The sequence below is a fragment of the Bombus pascuorum genome, chromosome 6 (genome assembly GCF_905332965.1).
Source record: "Bombus pascuorum chromosome 6, iyBomPasc1.1, whole genome shotgun sequence".
Taxonomy (NCBI): domain Eukaryota; kingdom Metazoa; phylum Arthropoda; class Insecta; order Hymenoptera; family Apidae; genus Bombus; species Bombus pascuorum.
The window spans coordinates 10,063,589-10,078,013 of NC_083493.1; the positions used below are offsets into that span (position 1 = coordinate 10,063,589).

At 36.2% G+C, this 14,425-nt stretch overlaps 3 protein-coding genes across 4 annotated transcripts in view; 1 reads left to right on the plus strand and 2 right to left on the minus strand.

The window, feature by feature from the left end:
• Nucleotides 1-7,668, minus strand: part of LOC132907740 (KN motif and ankyrin repeat domain-containing protein 2) — a 60,638-nt gene extending 52,970 nt beyond the window's left edge. Inside the window, exon 1 of one of the 2 annotated variants that reach the window (XM_060961107.1) lies at nucleotides 7,466-7,668. The gene's annotated coding sequence lies outside the window, so the exon portion shown is untranslated. Of the gene's footprint in view, nucleotides 1-7,461 lie in introns of both variants that reach the window. The other variant, XM_060961108.1, reaches the window with a different exon arrangement.
• LOC132907770 (cytochrome b-c1 complex subunit 8) overlaps nucleotides 1-14,425 on the plus strand; it is a 248,975-nt gene that overhangs the window by 115,993 nt on the left and 118,557 nt on the right. The window lies entirely within an intron of this gene.
• LOC132907768 (BET1 homolog) overlaps nucleotides 1-14,425 on the minus strand; it is a 137,493-nt gene that overhangs the window by 55,227 nt on the left and 67,841 nt on the right. The window lies entirely within an intron of this gene.

Sequence of the window (14,425 nt, forward strand, 5' to 3'; positions counted from 1 at the left end):
CTTGTAAGAACATAGTGGAATAAACTTGATAAAACACATAACATTATGTATTCATATTCACTAAAATATATTGATTATATATAATAAAAATATAATTATATATAATTTTAATATATAATTATATATAATAATATAATTAATATATGTGATTAATATATACATATAAAACAAATACACTAGGTTTTACGTTTATGATTCGATGGCAACATAGACTGATTGTATCCAACAATTACAATGCACGAATGGATGAATAAATATAAATGTATTTAATTAATAAATAACTGCAACATAGGTATTAACGTGTCAAGTAAAAAAGTAACCAATTATAACTCAGATATGAAAATAATTGTAACAGTGGAGAGAGTACTAATATAAAGAAGTTGTAAAATAAAACTATTTATAGATAATTAAAAATAAAAAGGTAGCTAATTAATTACCTCGATCATAATATGATAATAATAGATAATAATAGATAGAGGGAACTGTTATCCAAATAAGTCTATGACGAATAAAACGAGTTGCTGAATCTTGGGAAAATTCCGCAGAATTATGTATTCATTTCAGCAAACAGTGAACCACCTCGTTAAGCAGGGCCTGAGCAAATACGAACGAACAATGCCACGTGAAACTCGCTTTTCATCGAATGAAACTGCTACAGTCAGGAGATCGAATCGTTTTACGATTTCAGCTAGGAAAGTCGATTTCGTTTCCACGAAATATCATGAAGCGTTCTTGTGCGTACTTATGCTTACGGTTCTATGAGAAATCTCCTACTTATGTCAGTTCCTATCGATATAGTATGGTAGTCATTTGGTCAAGTGGACAAGTTTTCGCAAGATTTCACGGAAAACTTTTAAAAGGAATATTAACTTTAAAAGGAATATTATTCCTTTATTACTCTAGCAATAACTACGCTACAAATTTGTATGTCATTTTATTTTACTCCTTTTTATATAGAGGACGCATAATATGCAAAAATATCCAAAGCATAGTGCTCGTATTTGCACAGATGTTCACAGTCTATTGATCACATTACGCTGTAAATTCATTTACTGGAACGAAATTTTAGTTAACGTTCGACTAGATAAATTCGCGCCCATTGTGAATCTACTTATTTGACTGTGAGCTTCGATTATACGAATGAAAAATTATAGCGAGAAAAATCAGTATAATTCCTATTATTATAAATTTCAATCATATCGTATTTAAGAGTTACAAAACTTGCAATCGTTAATAAATACCAATACACAAAACGCAAAGGATATCTTGCAAATTACACACATGTCACATAAATAAAAATATCTAAGATCTCGCTAGAGTACCATTGCATTTTATGGTACTGGAATAGTTGAGATATCTTTCCATTCACACAGAAATACCAATTTCCATCGAATTCATTATTATACCAATTACAGGTTAAATCTGGAAATAGCTATGTGCACGCACGTGAGATTCGTGGGAACAAGCAAACAATGTGGAATTCTGGAAAATGATCGAAGCAAGAAGTTAAAATGTCACTGGGCCAGCCTGGAAAATTGCTGGAGAGTTATCGATAACGTGGCCAATCCCTTCACGTTGGTTTGCCTCGGTTCGTCGTTGCTTTCGATGAACTTTCTACGGTCGCTTTAACGAGCTTCGGAACGAAGTCTCCGCCAAATAAGGATTCCGTTTGCCTGAACGGACGGTCGATGAAAGGTAATGAATAAGTTGAGATACACTTGAAAGCGGTTGCAAAGCCAGCAGCCCGCTGTCTCGACTGGTAATTTATTTGTTTAATCTTGCAGACGGTGTAATTAACAGAGAATTTGCTGTATTCGAAATACGTTCGCTTGAATTACAACAGAGAAACGCCCTTTCGTTTGTTCCTTACTTCACTATACAATTAATTTTGCGTCGAGTTTTGATCATATAAACGGTTTTACCATTTCAGTTTAATTGTTCTTGCATATAATTCATACTTACTACTTCTTCCCTTGTTATTATATCGTAAAATTATATCCTTTCCTGGTGATACATCTGAAAAGCTTTTCTTTCTTGCTACAGCTTTCGTACGAAATGGTTCTTTTGAATTATTTTAGACTCAAATGTAGTCTTTTATCGTTAACAAATTTCTTAAATAAATTTGAAGAAAGTATGAAAGAATCTCTGCTTGATTACTCATTTTAGATGTATGTTACAGCTCTCTTTGAAACATTAAAAATTTTGCTTCGTAAAACAAGGATGAGATCCGAGAATAAAAATTCTTGGATCGCAAGTATGTTGCTATTTTTTAGCTAGTCATTTTAATTTATCTTTTGAGATATGATTATCGATAGTGTCTTCAGTATATTTCACTGTATTATACCACATTATGAACTAGTCAGAAGTTAGATTGATTAACCCAATATTTTTGAAATTAAAATACATATAACTAATTTCTAATTTGTCAGAAAAAGGGGGTTCATCAGTTTTAGTTGTGGGCTTATCGACTCGTTAGTAATTGTGTTTTTAATATATTACGAGTCACTTAACAACTAAACTGATTAATTCGAATGATTAATAAATTGATAAGTTTGACTTGTGTGTGGCTCATACTCTGATTAAATATGATATATCGTCGTTGGTATTAACTGTTGGTAGCATAATATATTAGCTACTGTTCGACAGCAAAAGTGTTAGCGTCATGCCAATTCACGTCCCAGATAAAATGCACACGGATTAGCATAGAAGTGACTAGAACGTGCATGTGCTAAATACCCTCCTTTGTCCAAGTCAAACAAAACGAGTATTACAAATAGTTACGTAAGGCTGCACATGTGCAACGACGATGCTTTTAGACGCACATGTTCGAACAACGTCAAAGAACCGGAATAAGGATTCTTCTCTCGATGCTCTAAGTCCACGAATTAATATAAAAGTTCACTTGTGTATATACACCAGCGTAGAATAAACGTAAAATCCTTCATCAAATAATCTATCTATTAATAGGGAGTCTATCTGTACCTGAGTGTTTAAATATGTATCTTCATGAAGGTAAATTGACTCTGATCTTTAATACTGAATCAAGCAATTTCAATTCTGTTTACAAATGTCCTAATTCCAAGCTTGAATATACATTAGCTGAATACGAATATGATTTGCACGATGCAAATTCTATGCATAAATGAATGTAAAAAAGGTACAAAAAACTTTAAAAATACTTAACTACACTCTAATGGACTACATGTACATATACATATGTATGTATAATATAAGACCGTATAGCTTGTAGCTCTTATCATTTTAAACTGTTTATAACTCCAATTCTAATTACGAATACTCCAATTCCAGTTATAGGCGGTTTTACTAGAAATATAATTTGCACGACACAAATTCTACGTGTGAATAAAATAAAAAGAGTGTACGAAGGATAATTCAAAAATGTCTACTAATTTCTTCTCTCTAATTACCAAACTTTCCAAACGTAATTACTTGCCAAAAGAAACAATACCGTAATTACCTAAAATTCGTAAATACATACAAAACCTTACTCTAGATTCACGTGAAACCTTCTTTACGAAAACGAAGTTCGTTTTATGGCAAAGACGATAGGAGAAGAGCGTGGAAGGCGTCGATGAACTTTCACCCGTTTCAACGAGTCACGTAACAGATCGAATCGTTTTCTATTCGTTACCATGGCACATGTCAAAAGCGACACACTCAATCAAGAGGAGGAGAATAAGTACGCGACTGTACACAGGGGTTAATAACTCTCTTTACTAGAGGGACGCTTAAACGATGTGCATACAATATGATATATACGTTAATGGCAGCCTAATGCTTGGGTGATCGTTGGAGGATTATCAGAGATAACTTGGTATTTGCAGCGTTAATTGCACGCACTTAGAGATCGTGCACGCTTCGGGATATAACTGGCCACAAAGAGAAGAGAACAGAAGAAGAAATATATACTTGAGAGGGTTTGTTGCGATGGCAACAGGTATCCTTATATGTATCGACAGAAAAGCCGCGGATCTTGATAAGTTACGAGATGAGGACCGACTCTTTGCCGGCTGGATTATAAATATCGCATCTGTCATTGGATTTAAAGAAACTTTGCGACGTGTCAATTCGCAAGAGCGCGAGGAAATCGTAAATAATCGATGTTTCGAGCAACTGTGGTAATCGTTGAAATGTGGCAATATCGGCCAACTTTTGGAGCAATAGAAAATCAGTTTAAAAAGGAAGATTCGACTTAACGCATAAGTTTCTCTTTGGTTCGCTAGGAAATTTACCAGTAGGCAAATTTTTGTTAGAAGTATACAGAATCAAAGAGGCAGTTGCAACGAGGAGACAGTCCCACTTTTCAGTACTTTGAGAAAACCAACAAAAACGAAACTCATAGTCAATTAATATTTATCGTAATAAACTAAGATATGGTATACTTTAATATAAGCTACATGTCAATTTGTAGATTGTATTCATAAAGACGAATGGCTAAAATAATGAACTTCGTTTTATAATTCTAATTTATAACATCAGTTATAACAGTTGGGTGCTTTCTGATGTAAAATCTCTCTAAAGATATTCGTGAACATTTGTCACTGTGTATTTAAGAAATTGGCACGTTTGAACGGAGACGTGACTAATCTATCGATCGCATGGGTGCGAACATTTTTCTCGATTCTTTAGTTAGAGTATTTATTTTATGACAGTGCATCGTGTCATACAGGATATTAACTTATATAAATTCCTTTGTTTAAATATATAAATAAAATTGTCCGTATGCAACGTAATACGATTGTCATCAAATATTTAATTGGCCTTATATCCTCGATAGTTCACCAAGTGACTGTCGTTCAAACAGATAATCCCGTATCTATTTAGCACAGTGTATTTTGCGCCTATCTTTTCTAAATTAACCATCACACTTCATATTTCATATTTTCAAGCAATTAATCTATTCAACAGGATGTACCATATTTGAAAGATGAAACAAACACTGTGTGTATAATATTCAATTCGCGCATTAGAATGTTTTGCATTTTGCATTTAGGTGATGAAAATATCGCAGGAGGCGTTGTCTTGGGCGTCACTTGCAAAATTGTCTATTTCCATTATTTAATATCTATTATCATAGAACTAATCTTTTCTGCTTATTAGTAAATGAATCTACGTTTGAAAAAATAAATAAAAAACTAGATAGTCTGATAGCTCGTACTCTAACAAATGAAATAAACTTATTCACGTGAATTTTTTCGAAAAGATTTTTTGTCAAATAAAACCTTGTCCGGAGAAACAAATAAAGAAATAAATAAACTATCAGCATATACTTTAACAAATTGGATAAACCTGTCCACTAACTCGTTTAGTCATTTTCAAATAATTTCACGAATGTGCTGCTTTATATTACCTCGAGAATGAATTGAAAAAAATCTGGTTACATTTGATCCAGGCAGTAGCGACAAAAGGCAACATGTGTTATCGTCGTACGTATTTCCACGTAACCGAAGTCCACTTGTTTCCACGAGCACGAGATTATGCGCGTGCGGAATGTAAGCAGCGATCGGATCGCTCGTAAACACGAAGAAATAGCGGAACGCGATATGTAAATTGTAGACGGCGGTGTAGGTGTAGTTTGAGCAACCGATAAAAAGCGTCGAGTTGTATCACCATTTAAATTCGAAAGAAATTATCATTTCCTACAAATCGGTATTCTCTAGTCGAGCTAAAAGTATACAAAAACTTACTTCCTATAGAATATACAAACGTGTCTATCTACAATAATCTTAGAAATAACTTCATATAATAATTTTTCAAACTGAATTAAACAAAAATTAAATTGAAAAATTAGTTAAATATTATACATAACATTAGATTGTCATTCTAAAATTAATAATAATTATTATTTTTCTAAACATTAGATAACTGAAATTAAAGAATTGTTCTTCTTGTATGTCCTATTAATTCTATCGATGTCAATTTAATCGTTCACTGCGCCTCATAAGTATAAAATCGTCTAAATTTTGTCTATTTTACCTAACATACTTCTAATCAAATTTTGTCATATCGTACCTTATACCTTGTACCTGTATAAGACTGAAAATTGTTGACTAGTTTCATGATTATGAGACGTAGTGTATAATACGAAACATCGTGTTTTCTATTGATTTAATGTAGACACGTCATAGTTCACCGCTATCAGAATTTTATCGCGGATTTACGACTTCGAGATCGTAGCCCAGGTTATTGACTTCATTGTTGTGGCACGTAAAACGTGTATACGGCACGCATGAAATAATTATTCTCAATAAACTAATATATTGACGCAATCTATACGTAGAAGACGCTTTAATGAATGCATCGTCGAACCCTGTATGCTTCGAATCGCTGGTGAATACGATCAATGGATAACGAGTGGACGTTCAATCACCAGGCAAATCAATTAATCGTACATCGAACATTCTCTTAGTACGTGTTTATCTTCCGTTGCTCTGTTTTTGCATCGACTAATTACCTACTAATTGCCAGTTTTACTCTGTACTAAATTTATGTCGTCTACATGGGAGTTACAAGATGCGATACGATGAATTTTAATATGTCCCACGCTGATTCGCGTCATTGTCCTTCGAATATCGTTTACTTTACTAATTATCAACGACAGACAGAAAGTCACCCACGCGATTTGGAGATTGAGTTTCTGACCGATCGCAATTGGCACCTCTATACCACGATCTTGTAATAAAACGATAAATCGTGAGACGCAAATCGAATTTTCATTTATGACTTTTGTTGTAACGATAAAGAGTAACGTACATACATGTATATACGACAAATGATAAAAGTAATTGAACCATCCAGTATTATCCAAAGTAATCGACTTGGCTTTCTGTAAATTTCAAGATTTCGTTACATAGGTACAGGATTAATTCAATTTTTAAGAAACCAACGAGTTATTTCCGTAAGCTAAGCTTTATCGTAAAAAGATAGTGTAAGTAATAGCGAACTCTAAGGTAGAATTTAAAAAATCGCCTTTGTAATATGATAACGTTCCTATACCTTTTCATTTTCTAGGATCGTGGCTTCTGAATGAATCAACTAACGAAATCAACTATGTGCCGAAATCCTATCGATAGATATAGGAATGGTACATAATATCCTTTCGTAGATATTTTCCTCAATTCTCGTTTATCCATGTACATACATATATGTAAAAACAAATATAAGGCGCTTGCAAATCGTTCAAGGAATGCTATCCCACAGTAAAAGCTGTGTATCCTACATCGCTAAAAATCACAAATATCCCAAAGAGAATCATGAAAGAAAATCAGTTACGAATATCATCTATCACTCTCTATAGATCGAGTAATCTATCAATAAATGCAATTGCATGGCGGAATTTCGTTACCGGTTCGATACCGGTTTTTCGGCACAATGTCACGAAGGCTTGCAGTGGGACAGCGCTTGTCGATCGCTTTTTGCGTGGCTCGAAAATCGACTCACCGACCTGTCAATCGTCCGCGTCCTCGACGTGTATCCCCGTCGTCATCCTGGATCGATCGATCCACGCGATCGTGGTTGCGCACCGGGAGCGGGAAAATGTCGAGGTGTACACGATCGAGACAAATCCACGCGCTGGTCCCCGTACAGACTCGAAGAGGTGACTGGGAGATTCTGAGGACCGACGGTTCTGGTTCACGACTGGTTCTTCTCCTTCTCCTTCGGCCTCTGGCCCCTTCCATTACTCGCTATAGCACCAAGCAAAGAGAGACACGCGTATAGTTGTACTGTGAACGTTAGACGAGGCCGGATAAAACGCGTGTTCAAAATAGAAAAAAAAAAGAGAAGAGAGGGAGAGAAAAAGAGACCGCGGATGCTAGAGAGATCCAGCAGAGACGCCAGCAACGGCAGGTTGCTCCTTTCGAAGAGAACCTTCGGAGGGACGGGGTGAAGCCCTGGTTGGTAGGCCCCACCGGGCGAAAAGAAGTCGATCAGGTAAGGGTCAGGGACGCATTCGCAATTTCTGCCTCGGTCGCCAGATGCTCGATCATTCTGTGTCGTTGGAATCAACCAGCTTTTTTGCCATACACATCGCGTGGTAGGAAGAAGAAGATGTACGGACGTTGATTTAACGATGCTTGTTAATATCTTAATAATTACGAAATACGAGAATATATGAATAGCTTAGTAGATAGCTGTGTGAGTATTTTGATCGTACGTTGATAAGAGGCGAGGAACGCGTTATTAGAGGAGAGGAACTACTTTTTCAAAAGAGGAAGTCAAAGCGAAGATTGCACAATCACCGTACAAATAGCACATCAACGAGTTTTCATCTGGGTTTATGTAATCGCTGGTAAACGCGATATGAGATCATACAGCCGAGTAATAATCGGCGGTGCTTTCACGCCGATCGTTTTACGATTATTACTAGCTACCTCGATTTGCCCTGATGAAGGTAAATACAGACCGGGAAAGGAAGCGTCTCGAGAGAGCGATACGACCTTATATACGTTCGTAAAAGCGATTCGAAGAAAACGAGGGTTAATCTTCTGACGAAGCCATGGCAAATGTATTTTTACCTGCGCCCGGTTCCACCACAAACTCGAGCAGGGAGTTCGCTCGTTTTCCTTTGAACGCTAGCCGAAAGCAGGAAGAACGTGACAGGGAAGAAACAAATGACGTCACGGGGTACTATCTCGAAGAAACCGGCTATTCAGTTCGCAAACCTTCGGCCCTGAATAGCACCGTTCGGGGCCTAAATTCTATCGAGTTAGCCCGGTTTGGGCGCAGATTAGTCTGCGAACGTTTGTAACTTCGTCCCAGGTAGAGGAGATCTGACCGATAAACTCGATGCTATGGCCCAAAAACGAGCACGAATACAGGAAACGTCTTATTGTTTGATTACATCAGGAATCGTTTTTCTTGACGAAGGTCCGAAGAAGTACGTCTCGTAACAATATGCATCAAGTAACTAGCCTCGACCGGTCGGTCGGGGTTAAAACGACGCGCATTGTTCTTTCGAAGCACAGTATCTCATTACTTGCGGTGCTCGTGTGGTTGAGCTACAGAGGGCTTAAAGTTATTCCTGTTGGTATATCTTTATATGTAAAACGAAGAATATTATAAAAATAGCAAAATCGATATCAAACACTCGCAAGAAGTTCCTCTATCGATCATAGAGATAAAGGTACCTGTAAGTATATGCGTGTGATAACGTATCTTGTGGAATTTGGAATAAAATCGATCCATTTTCGCTCTCTGTCTCCGCTGTCTTTCTCTCTCTCTTCCTTCCTTGGGAACCCTATTTGCGTCACCCTACCAGTCGAGGGGTTAACGAGCTAAGCTCCGTAATAACGTAACGTCTTACCAAGAGCAAGGCGTGTTTGCCTTGAGAGTGACGTGATGCTCCGCTCGCAATGGACATACGTATACCGACATCCGTAAATTCTAGTCACGTCGTACACAGTTGCGTTCGGAATCAGATGAAACTGATAACCGGTACACCGCGGTGACTTTGCGGTGATTTGTTTCCCCGGATTCCAGGGCCAAAGTCAACAATAAGCAATGGAGACTTGACGTCGGCGCGAGCAGTGGCAATGACCCCGAGAATCGCGCGAATCTCTCGATCGGGTCCAGCTGCTGCTTCTGCTGCTAGTTTAGTCGACAAATAGATCTCGCTCTTTTCCACCTCGCGTATGCTCTATGCATTTTCGAGCGGGATGAGTCAGTCTTCCACTCGAAGTTCTACCGGTCACTCTTCTATTTTAATAATTGCCGCAGCGGTCCACCTCTAATTTTACCTCGACAAGAGGTCTGGTAGCGAGACGGTGCAGCGAAGCTACAAGCGCGAGCCGCCCTCTTCACGCTTCGTTAACGCGAGCGCTTTTGTTACGATCGAGCGGAGCTCCAGCTGAAAACACGCACAACAGTGGAGCGGGGTGAATTAACCATGTCGTGCGATTTCATCCGTCTGACACATTCTGTTGCGCGTTCCACCAGCTCCAAATCGAGCCACGGCGAATTAAACGGTCTGCTTCTCCTTACCTAACTTCATCAGCCGCTTCTAAATAAATGGAATCTGGCTTCTGCGGACTGTCTGATGTTGTAAGTATATGTAAAGAGATGTTCCTTGATGCGCGAAGCCTAGTTTAAAATAAAAGAGAAAAAGAAATGAGAAAGGCGAGATTCGTTGGCAGATCTCTGAGAAATAATTTTGGAGTTAATTAGGAGAAATACAGGACTTACTTTTATATGTATAAGTTCTTGATGAAGTGCGTGTCGGATGTTGCAATTATATAAACTGTTTGTAATTTACAGACGAATGTTACAACACGGTGCGAATAATACTTTAGAAAAATTCTCGCAGAATCTGTTGCCTAGATGCTCTAACAAAAATAAATGGTGGAAGATAGCAATTACGTTTTAAGATCTCCGAGATGACTAATGGCGAGGAACGCTGCGATGAGATAGAAATCGGTTGTCGAGTAATAGGACTTTAAATGCCGGAATTAAATTGTAGTGGGATAAACACCGAACAATATCGAATCATTTTTTCCATTTCTCTCGACTCTTGGTACCTTGACTTTGCCTGTGAAACATATTATCCATGAACATCCTTGTTGTATATGCGTGCTAACTTGAATTTATCGTCGTACGTGCGTTGTTTGCAAAGGAACAGTATTTTTGTTCCGGCAATGCCAAAGGAAAAAAACAACTTGTTGAACAACGTATGCTGGAAATAAAAATATAAATTTGAAAAATGGATATCTACGTAAAACGATGAATACAAAAAGTATCCTGATAGAGTTATACGAAGTTTGGAAGATTAAGAAAACGATTGTTTAAATATCCTTCCGCGATTCTATGTAATAATATGTATATGTAATATAAAAAAAAATTAAATAAAAAAGATTTGTAACTAAAAACAATTTTCACCTGTTATATCGTAAAAATTTTGTCGTCAAACAGTTCTTAGACGCAGCTACTAAGTTCAAGACCGCCCAAACTTTGTAGACATCGTTAGCGGAATCGCTTGATAAGGATCGTTCTCGATCGAGATCGATGCGAATCGATCACGTTCCGCGCACGCTTCCCATGCTGCTCCTTGCTCGATAACCAATGGAAAAAATCTGGAATTCCCAGTGGGTGGACCAGTTCTTCGTTCCCGAAGATATCCGAGCGTGGCGTCCTTTCACGTTGTACACGTGAAACTCGTTCGTTCTGTGAACGTCTATAGTCTACACAGAACCCTATCATCCTATCTATAATCTATTGATCTAAATAAAGATATTCTATAAATCATTATACACGTATGATAAGATATAATAATTATTGAATCTGTCACGTCTACTTTATAGTATTCCAGGTTTTCCATTATTTCTTTACAATAAATTACCTTTTGATTTGAATTATGTAGAATGTAACATGTAAATTATTTTGTACAAAAAGAAAAAAAAATAATCTAAATATAAAATGATATCAATCGAGCTAATTATTTTAATTACTAATTACAGAAAGCTTTCAAACATTTTAAATTCTGAATTATACATTATTTCACTCGTTTCCCTGCAAATCAAATAAAACAATTGCAAATTATTTCCTCGTTTCAGATCCACTGACAGAGAAACACGTCGTTCTATCATTTAAAATTCTTTTATTTCCGAAGCTTTGTATGCACATATAACGATCAACGATGTAACAATACCGTCTCTGCTGATCGCAATCAAAAAGACTCTCTCTTCTTCTCCAAACTTTCTCTATACCTCTTTCTCTCTCTCTTAAGCGTACACGTGTCCACATTCTCTCCCTCTCTCGTTTTTTAAATAAAATCCAATCACCCAATCCCTCAACTTTTTCGTTTTATATTTAATAAATTCTCGCGTGATTTCAAAGTGAACAATCCATTTAGCCATCTTCTCCGCTGTAAAGATACACCGGGCACTCGTTACACACTTGATTTTGTAATCGACCAACGAGTCTCGTTATGAAAATCGTCGCAGATACCAGTTGCTCGACCAATGGTTGAAGAAGAACGCTCATAATACTGTTTTGGTTTCGCCTTCGAATAAAAAACACCGAATCACGCATGTCACGTTTTTTTTTTTTTTTTTTTCACGAACGACACACATATTATTGGATATTCCTACGACGTCATTGGAAGAGAAAATTCCTTTAAAATTTTTTTGACGTCAAACAAGGAGACGATTCCTAGTAAATTACGTGAAATTTTATTCATTCGTTATTTCTTAGTTTCTCCTTTGATCATAGTTTCTTCCTTTATTTCAGTTTCTTTCTTCTTTAGACAGAATATGTAAGGAAATCATCTGTTTTACATCTTTTATTTAGTCTGAATTTTTGTAGCTCTGTTTCTTCACATAGATTTAAAGATGAAACCGTACAGGAGAATAGCGAAGTTCCTTTAGAAGGTAAAAATCGTTCCCTAGGAGCGAAGATTTGAAAAATTTTAATCTAAGAATTATTGTTGTTGTATTTTAACGTTTCTTGATTTTTCGTATATACTGACGAGCAGCAGTTAATACTGTAATTATTTATATACTATTTTAATTAATATTCCCTGCAGATGTTTCGACAGATATTTTCCAAAAGTAAAAAACTTCAGATTAAACACCGCCTATGATAAGAGTTACAGTGAGAAGAATACGTATGGATTATATTACAAGTTCTAACTATGAGTCTTTACTCGTCAGTCTACACGTAGTTGTCATGCAAAGACTCTATTATAAGTAGTCTAGTCCGCTTTCCAAACTCTCGGAAACGAGCGATGGAATATGTGCAATCACTCGATACAGTGTGACCTATAAAAATCTATGTCTTTCTCGAGCATGCGTTTAAAGCACCAGTTCGATGACGATTACGAAAGAAGCCACTAAAAGAACGTTGAGAACGGTCCTTAATTTATCTTTCTTTTTTATCCTTTTACAATTGTAAAAATTTCTCCATCTTTATCGAAGAATGGAAGAAACTCTAGCCTGAATTATTTATTATTACACAGAAGTGTCGTTTATAGATTACAAACATGCTAGATACCTGAGAAAAACGTGATCACGAACGTGTGTCAATCGATTATCGTTTAACATTATACTTCCCTCTATTTTATTATACAAATCTCTGAGTACATTATAAAGAATGCCAACGTCTTCGTTGCTAGTCGACGATACACATCGCTACGTTCTCACGATAAAAATATTATATCGAAAATGTCGATGATATTCTTATGGGATAGGAGCGGTGTAATCGTACAAAAGTAAACGGTCGAAGAGAAAATCGAGTACGGAATTTGTTTCTCGTCGAACGAGTCTATGGAAATCGTACAATTAGTATCGATCTAGACGTATGTACTTATATTCATCTTTTTCAAGATTAAATTAGTCTCTTGTCAGTTGTCATCTTTTTTTTCTTTTTCCTATTTATCATCGATAAATTGTACAACTACCTTCATGTTACGAACGTAGTAATAATAGATTAGACGAGTAAACGCGACAATGCTTTATTACTCTGTACCTGATGTATCTATGATTAATTAATATCGAATCGAAGACGATGGTAATATAATGATACAGTAGAACTCCATTTATTGGAATGAAATTTTAATTAGCTCAATTAACTCAGATATATTATTATTTCAAAAGATACATTTCATTTTCATATTATCAGAATTTGTAGTCGTACTACTAAATGATATGAAATTTAATATACCTGACCTAATTAATTCATTAATGTATAAATACCATAATAGAGACACAATGATGTGTAAAAACTTGTAGCTACCGTAGGTAGTTATAAGACATAACGAACTCTTTTATATTAATTATTATTTGTTTCGTAATGGAACGTCATAAATGAAATTCTACTGTGTTTATGTTTCATATTTTTCATTCGGTGTAAGCTACCGAGTATGTAGAAGTATGTACATCAAAGCGTTATATCGTGTTTTCCTTTTTAAGTATCCAAGTGTGTACCTAATTGATGAATAAAAAAATATTATTATTAAATATCGAGAATGCACAATGATTCACGTCATCGACGACGCACCTAACTGCGAACGCGGCGCCTATCTTCTACTATCGAATGCAGATCGTATTGTACAAAGTCAGTCGCTGTTCGTGAATAATAAACGACAGTGTCATCGATGATTTATGCCACGTTACAACGTTATACACGTATACACTTACGAAGCTAGCCTTCAAAACGTAAACGTATCTTTCTTTCCACATTCTCCTCTTATATCCCTATGGTGCTCAAGAGGAGGAAGTGTCGGAGGAACGCGTGTACTGTCCAATTTCAAAAGGTAGCCGACACACTATTTTAAGTATACTTTCTAATTTTACGTTCTAGCGGATCCTTTCTTTCTTTCTTCGTCTCGTAGGAAAACCTGCATACCAGAAGATAATTGCTTTTAAAATAACGCGTACAACGTTACCACGTGGGGAAAGAAAACCTCTATTAT